Source organism: Kogia breviceps, chromosome 9 (assembly GCF_026419965.1).
Source record: "Kogia breviceps isolate mKogBre1 chromosome 9, mKogBre1 haplotype 1, whole genome shotgun sequence".
Taxonomy (NCBI): domain Eukaryota; kingdom Metazoa; phylum Chordata; class Mammalia; order Artiodactyla; family Physeteridae; genus Kogia; species Kogia breviceps.
The window spans coordinates 91299731-91307481 of record NC_081318.1 but is presented as its reverse complement, the minus strand read 5'-3'; positions in this window follow the sequence as shown (position 1 = coordinate 91307481).

Here is a 7751-nt window from a genome sequence, read left to right as displayed (position 1 = left end):
GGGTTGCTGTCAAGACCTTAGTTACTTAGAGAATCAGGGCCTAATTGAGGACCTGTGTCAGGGCTTCGTGTAGGGAAAGCATCAGAACCTCACTTAGGGAGAACATCTAGGCCTGAGTGAAGCCTAGCGTCAGCCCCCTAGCTGGAGACACAGTCAGGGCACGACGGAGGAGCAGCATCAGGGCCTTTGTTGGTTCGGCATTCGGGTCATAGTGAAAGACATGAGCAGGTCCCGAGTGAGTCACAGAATCCAGGCCTCCGTTAGGGAAAGCTTCAGGGCCTGAGTTAGGCAGAGCCTCCGGTATTCACTCAAGGACAGTAACAGGGCACTCTCTGGGACAGTGTCAGGATCGTGGATAGAAGTGCGTCAGAACGTGAGCTCAGGATAGTGTCTGGATTTTACTTATTGATTGCAGCAGGTCCCATGTTAGGGACAGATTCCGGGCCTTAGCGAGAGGTCGTGTCAAGGCCTTAGGTAGGATTAGTCAGGGCCTTCGTTACGGAGAGTGTTAGGGTTTCATTTAGGATAAGATGCAGGACATGAGCTTGGGACAGAGTCAGGTTCCGGGCCAGGGATAGTGTCAGGAAACGACCAAGGGAAAGGGTTAAAACCTGAGTTATTGAGAGCATCGGGGCCTTGCCTAGGACCAGAGCCAGGCCCTAAATCACGACCACTGCCAGGGCTTCATATACGGACAGCATCAGAGCCTAACTGAGGTACAGCCCAAGTGCCTAAGTGAGGCCTCTCTTTAGGATCCGAGTTAGGGAAAGTGTCAGGGCATGACTTGTGAGCAGCATAAAGGCCTCTGTGGGATCAACGTTAGGGTCTTCATTAAAGACATTATCAGGGCCTCTGTTAAGCAGAGCCTCAGGGCCTCCTTTATGGACAGCATCAAGGATTAATTTGGGCCAGTTTCAGGACCTTGGTAAGACCTGGGTCCAGGATATTAGCTCAGGATACTATCAGGACTTTAGATATGGCCGGCAGCTGGGCCTTAGTTAGCGACAGTGCCAGGGCCTGAGGTAGGACTAGCATCATGGCCTTTGTTAGGTACAGTGTCAGAGACGGAGCTAGGAGTTTTTTCAGGGTCTGAGTTCGGTGTAGTGTCAGGGCCTGAGTTAGGACAAGTCTCCAGGCCTTAGTTAGGGAGAGTTTCACAGCCTCGGGAGTAATTTCAGGGCCTTATTTAGGGACAGCATCAGGGATTTAGTTAGCATGAGAGGAGCCATTCCTGCTAGCACCTTGAAAGCCGACACACGCAAATGCAAAAGTGAACCATGCACGCTGCTGTGAAGGAATATTCCACAGCAGTTGAGTACATTTTCTTTAAGGTTAACAAGAGTTTAAAAATTATTTTTTTAAGGAAACAATATTCACGAGTTGCAAGAATTTCATCCTAAAGAAGAATCTCTTTAGCTAAACTGGACATTAGTTAAGGACAAGGTTAGGTTAAGGTCTAGGGCTAGTGTCAGTTAAAATGACCTAGGGTTGGTGTCAAGGCCTCAGTTACATAGAGAATCAGGGCCTAATTTATGACCTTTGTCAAGGTTTCTGGTAGGGACAGCGTCAGAGCCTGACATAGGGAGAGCGTCAGGGCCTGGGTGAGGCCTTGCGTCAGCCCCCTAGCTGCAGACACTGTCAGGGCGTGACTTAGGGGCAGCATCACAGGCTTTGTTGGGTCAGCATTCGGGTCATAGTGAAAGACATGAGCAGGGCTTGAGTGAGTCACAGAAGCAAGGCCTCGGTTATGGAAAGCTTCAGGGCCTGAGTTAGGCAGAGCCTCCGGTATTCACTTAAGGACAGTAACAGGGCTTTCTTTGGGACAGTGTCAGGATTGTGGATAGAAGTGCGTCAGAATATCGGCTCAGGATAGTGTCTGGATTTTAGTTATGGATTGCAACAGGTCCCATGTTAGGGACAGATTCCGGGCCTTAGTGAGAGATAGTTGTCAAGACCTTAGTTACTGAGAGCATCAGGGCCTCCGTTTTGAAGCAATGTCAGGGCTTCAGATGAAAACAGCATCACGGACTGGCTTGGGGCGAGTGACACGGCCTGAGTGAGGCCCAGCGTCTGTCCGTTAGCTGGGGCCACTCTCAGGGCATGACACAGGAGCAGCATCAGTGCCTTTGTTGGATCAGCATTATGGTCTTCGTTAAAGACATGATCAGGCCTTCTCTTAGGGACAGCGTCAGGGCTTACTTAGGGACATTTTCAGGACCTTGGTAAGTGATGGGTTGGTCAATTAGCTCAGGAGAGTGTGAGGACTTTAGATATTGAGGGCAACAGGGCCCTAGTCAGGGACAGTGTGAGGCCCTGACTCAGGACGAACATCCAGGCCTTAGTTAGTGACAGTGTCACGGCGTTGGGACTCAATTCAGGTCCTGAAGTCGGCACAGCATAAGAGCTTCAGTTGGCATAAGAGGCAAGATATTAGCTAGGTACAGGGTGGGGGTAAACTCTAGGGATCGTGTCAGCAAACGACCTAGGGATAGCGTCAAGGCCTGCGTTACTGAGAACCTCAGGGGCTTATTTAGGACCAGCATCAGGGCCGGACAGAGGGCCAGCAACAAGGCCTGAGTGAGACCCAGTGTCAGGCCCCCTGGCTGGAGGCACCGTCAGGGCGTGTCCTGGGAGCAGCAGCAGGGCCTTTGTTGGGTCAGCATTCGCATCATAATGAAAGACATCAAGAGGGCCTGAGTGAGTCACAGAATCCAGGCCTCAGTCAGGGAAAGCTTCAGGGCCTGAGTTTGGCACAGCCTCAGCTCTTACTTCAGGAAAGCGACAGGGCTTTCTTTGGGACAGGGTCAGGACCCTGGTTAGAAATGTGTCAGGATATTAGCTCAGGAGAGTGTCCGGATTTTAGTTATTGATTGTAGCACGTCCCATGTTAGGGACAAGTTGCAGGCCTTAGTGAGAGATAGTGTCAGGGACTTAGTTAGGATTAGTCAGGGCCTTAGTTAGGCAGAGTATTAGGGTTTCAGTTAGGATCAGATGCAGGGCATCAGCTTGGGACAGAGTCACGTTCCGAGCCAGGGATAGTGTGAGGAAATGACGTAGGGTTGCTGTCAAGACCTTAGTTACTTAGAGAATCAGGGCCTAATTGAGGACCTGTGTCAGGGCTTCGTGTAGGGAAAGCATCAGAACCTCACTTAGGGAGAACATCTAGGCCTGAGTGAAGCCTAGCGTCAGCCCCCTAGCTGGAGACACAGTCAGGGCACGACGGAGGAGCAGCATCAGGGCCTTTGTTGGTTCGGCATTCGGGTCATAGTGAAAGACATGAGCAGGTCCCGAGTGAGTCACAGAATCCAGGCCTCCGTTAGGGAAAGCTTCAGGGCCTGAGTTAGGCAGAGCCTCCGGTATTCACTCAAGGACAGTAACAGGGCACTCTCTGGGACAGTGTCAGGATCGTGGATAGAAGTGCGTCAGAACGTGAGCTCAGGATAGTGTCTGGATTTTACTTATTGATTGCAGCAGGTCCCATGTTAGGGACAGATTCCGGGCCTTAGCGAGAGGTCGTGTCAAGGCCTTAGGTAGGATTAGTCAGGGCCTTCGTTACGGAGAGTGTTAGGGTTTCATTTAGGATAAGATGCAGGACATGAGCTTGGGACAGAGTCAGGTTCCGGGCCAGGGATAGTGTCAGGAAACGACCAAGGGAAAGGGTTAAAACCTGAGTTATTGAGAGCATCGGGGCCTTGCCTAGGACCAGAGCCAGGCCCTAAATCACGACCACTGCCAGGGCTTCATATACGGACAGCATCAGAGCCTAACTGAGGTACAGCCCAAGTGCCTAAGTGAGGCCTCTCTTTAGGATCTGAGTTAGGGAAAGTGTCAGGGCATGACTTGTGAGCAGCATAAAGGCCTCTGTGGGATCAACGTTAGGGTCTTCATTAAAGACATTATCAGGGCCTCTGTTAAGCAGAGCCTCAGGGCCTCCGTTATGGACAGCATCAAGGATTAATTTGGGCCAGTTTCAGGACCTTGGTAAGACCTGGGTCCAGGATATTAGCTCAGGATACTATCAGGACTTTAGATATGGCCGGCAGCTGGGCCTTAGTTAGCGACAGTGCCAGGGCCTGAGGTAGGACTAGCATCATGGCCTTTGTTAGGTACAGTGTCAGAGACGGAGCTAGGAGTTTTTTCAGGGTCTGAGTTCGGTGTAGTGTCAGGGCCTGAGTTAGGACAAGTCTCCAGGCCTTAGTTAGGGAGAGTTTCACAGCCTCGGGAGTAATTTCAGGGCCTTATTTAGGGACAGCATCAGGGATTTAGTTAGCATGAGAGGAGCCATTCCTGCTAGCACCTTGAAAGCCGACACACGCAAATGCAAAAGTGAACCATGCACGCTGCTGTGAAGGAATATTCCACAGCAGTTGAGTACATTTTCTTTAAGGTTAACAAGAGTTTAAAAATTATTTTTTTAAGGAAACAATATTCACGAGTTGCAAGAATTTCATCCTAAAGAAGAATCTCTTTAGCTAAACTGGACATTAGTTAAGGACAAGGTTAGGTTAAGGTCTAGGGCTAGTGTCAGTTAAAATGACCTAGGGTTGGTGTCAAGGCCTCAGTTACATAGAGAATCAGGGCCTAATTTATGACCTTTGTCAAGGTTTCTGGTAGGGACAGCGTCAGAGCCTGACATAGGGAGAGCGTCAGGGCCTGGGTGAGGCCTTGCGTCAGCCCCCTAGCTGCAGACACTGTCAGGGCGTGACTTAGGGGCAGCATCACAGGCTTTGTTGGGTCAGCATTCGGGTCATAGTGAAAGACATGAGCAGGGCTTGAGTGAGTCACAGAAGCAAGGCCTCGGTTATGGAAAGCTTCAGGGCCTGAGTTAGGCAGAGCCTCCGGTATTCACTTAAGGACAGTAACAGGGCTTTCTTTGGGACAGTGTCAGGATTGTGGATAGAAGTGCGTCAGAATATCGGCTCAGGATAGTGTCTGGATTTTAGTTATGGATTGCAACAGGTCCCATGTTAGGGACAGATTCCGGGCCTTAGTGAGAGATAGTTGTCAAGACCTTAGTTACTGAGAGCATCAGGGCCTCCGTTTTGAAGCAATGTCAGGGCTTCAGATGAAAACAGCATCACGGACTGGCTTGGGGCGAGTGACACGGCCTGAGTGAGGCCCAGCGTCTGTCCGTTAGCTGGGGCCACTCTCAGGGCATGACACAGGAGCAGCATCAGTGCCTTTGTTGGATCAGCATTATGGTCTTCGTTAAAGACATGATCAGGCCTTCTCTTAGGGACAGCGTCAGGGCTTACTTAGGGACATTTTCAGGACCTTGGTAAGTGATGGGTTGGTCAATTAGCTCAGGAGAGTGTGAGGACTTTAGATATTGAGGGCAACAGGGCCCTAGTCAGGGACAGTGTGAGGCCCTGACTCAGGACGAACATCCAGGCCTTAGTTAGTGACAGTGTCACGGCGTTGGGACTCAATTCAGGTCCTGAAGTCGGCACAGCATAAGAGCTTCAGTTGGCATAAGAGGCAAGATATTAGCTAGGTACAGGGTGGGGGTAAACTCTAGGGATCGTGTCAGCAAACGACCTAGGGATAGCGTCAAGGCCTGCGTTACTGAGAACCTCAGGGGCTTATTTAGGACCAGCATCAGGGCCGGACAGAGGGCCAGCAACAAGGCCTGAGTGAGACCCAGTGTCAGGCCCCCTGGCTGGAGGCACCGTCAGGGCGTGTCCTGGGAGCAGCAGCAGGGCCTTTGTTGGGTCAGCATTCGCATCATAATGAAAGACATCAAGAGGGCCTGAGTGAGTCACAGAATCCAGGCCTCAGTCAGGGAAAGCTTCAGGGCCTGAGTTTGGCACAGCCTCAGCTCTTACTTCAGGAAAGCGACAGGGCTTTCTTTGGGACAGGGTCAGGACCCTGGTTAGAAATGTGTCAGGATATTAGCTCAGGAGAGTGTCCGGATTTTAGTTATTGATTGTAGCACGTCCCATGTTAGGGACAAGTTGCAGGCCTTAGTGAGAGATAGTGTCAGGGACTTAGTTAGGATTAGTCAGGGCCTTAGTTAGGCAGAGTATTAGGGTTTCAGTTAGGATCAGATGCAGGGCATCAGCTTGGGACAGAGTCACGTTCCGAGCCAGGGATAGTGTGAGGAAATGACGTAGGGTTGCTGTCAAGACCTTAGTTACTTAGAGAATCAGGGCCTAATTGAGGACCTGTGTCAGGGCTTCGTGTAGGGAAAGCATCAGAACCTCACTTAGGGAGAACATCTAGGCCTGAGTGAAGCCTAGCGTCAGCCCCCTAGCTGGAGACACAGTCAGGGCACGACGGAGGAGCAGCATCAGGGCCTTTGTTGGTTCGGCATTCGGGTCATAGTGAAAGACATGAGCAGGTCCCGAGTGAGTCACAGAATCCAGGCCTCCGTTAGGGAAAGCTTCAGGGCCTGAGTTAGGCAGAGCCTCCGGTATTCACTCAAGGACAGTAACAGGGCACTCTCTGGGACAGTGTCAGGATCGTGGATAGAAGTGCGTCAGAACGTGAGCTCAGGATAGTGTCTGGATTTTACTTATTGATTGCAGCAGGTCCCATGTTAGGGACAGATTCCGGGCCTTAGCGAGAGGTCGTGTCAAGGCCTTAGGTAGGATTAGTCAGGGCCTTCGTTACGGAGAGTGTTAGGGTTTCATTTAGGATAAGATGCAGGACATGAGCTTGGGACAGAGTCAGGTTCCGGGCCAGGGATAGTGTCAGGAAACGACCAAGGGAAAGGGTTAAAACCTGAGTTATTGAGAGCATCGGGGCCTTGCCTAGGACCAGAGCCAGGCCCTAAATCACGACCACTGCCAGGGCTTCATATATGGACAGCATCAGAGCCTAACTGAGGTACAGCCCAAGTGCCTAAGTGAGGCCTCTCTTTAGGATCTGAGTTAGGGAAAGTGTCAGGGCATGACTTGTGAGCAGCATAAAGGCCTCTGTGGGATCAACGTTAGGGTCTTCATTAAAGACATTATCAGGGCCTCTGTTAAGCAGAGCCTCAGGGCCTCCGTTATGGACAGCATCAAGGATTAATTTGGGCCAGTTTCAGGACCTTGGTAAGACCTGGGTCCAGGATATTAGCTCAGGATACTATCAGGACTTTAGATATGGCCGGCAGCTGGGCCTTAGTTAGCGACAGTGCCAGGGCCTGAGGTAGGACTAGCATCATGGCCTTTGTTAGGTACAGTGTCAGAGACGGAGCTAGGAGTTTTTTCAGGGTCTGAGTTCGGTGTAGTGTCAGGGCCTGAGTTAGGACAAGTCTCCAGGCCTTAGTTAGGGAGAGTTTCACAGCCTCGGGAGTAATTTCAGGGCCTTATTTAGGGACAGCATCAGGGATTTAGTTAGCATGAGAGGAGCCATTCCTGCTAGCACCTTGAAAGCCGACACACGCAAATGCAAAAGTGAACCATGCACGCTGCTGTGAAGGAATATTCCACAGCAGTTGAGTACATTTTCTTTAAGGTTAACAAGAGTTTAAAAATTATTTTTTTAAGGAAACAATATTCACGAGTTGCAAGAATTTCATCCTAAAGAAGAATCTCTTTAGCTAAACTGGACATTAGTTAAGGACAAGGTTAGGTTAAGGTCTAGGGCTAGTGTCAGTTAAAATGACCTAGGGTTGGTGTCAAGGCCTCAGTTACATAGAGAATCAGGGCCTAATTTATGACCTTTGTCAAGGTTTCTGGTAGGGACAGCGTCAGAGCCTGACATAGGGAGAGCGTCAGGGCCTGGGTGAGGCCTTGCGTCAGCCCCCTAGCTGCAGACACTGT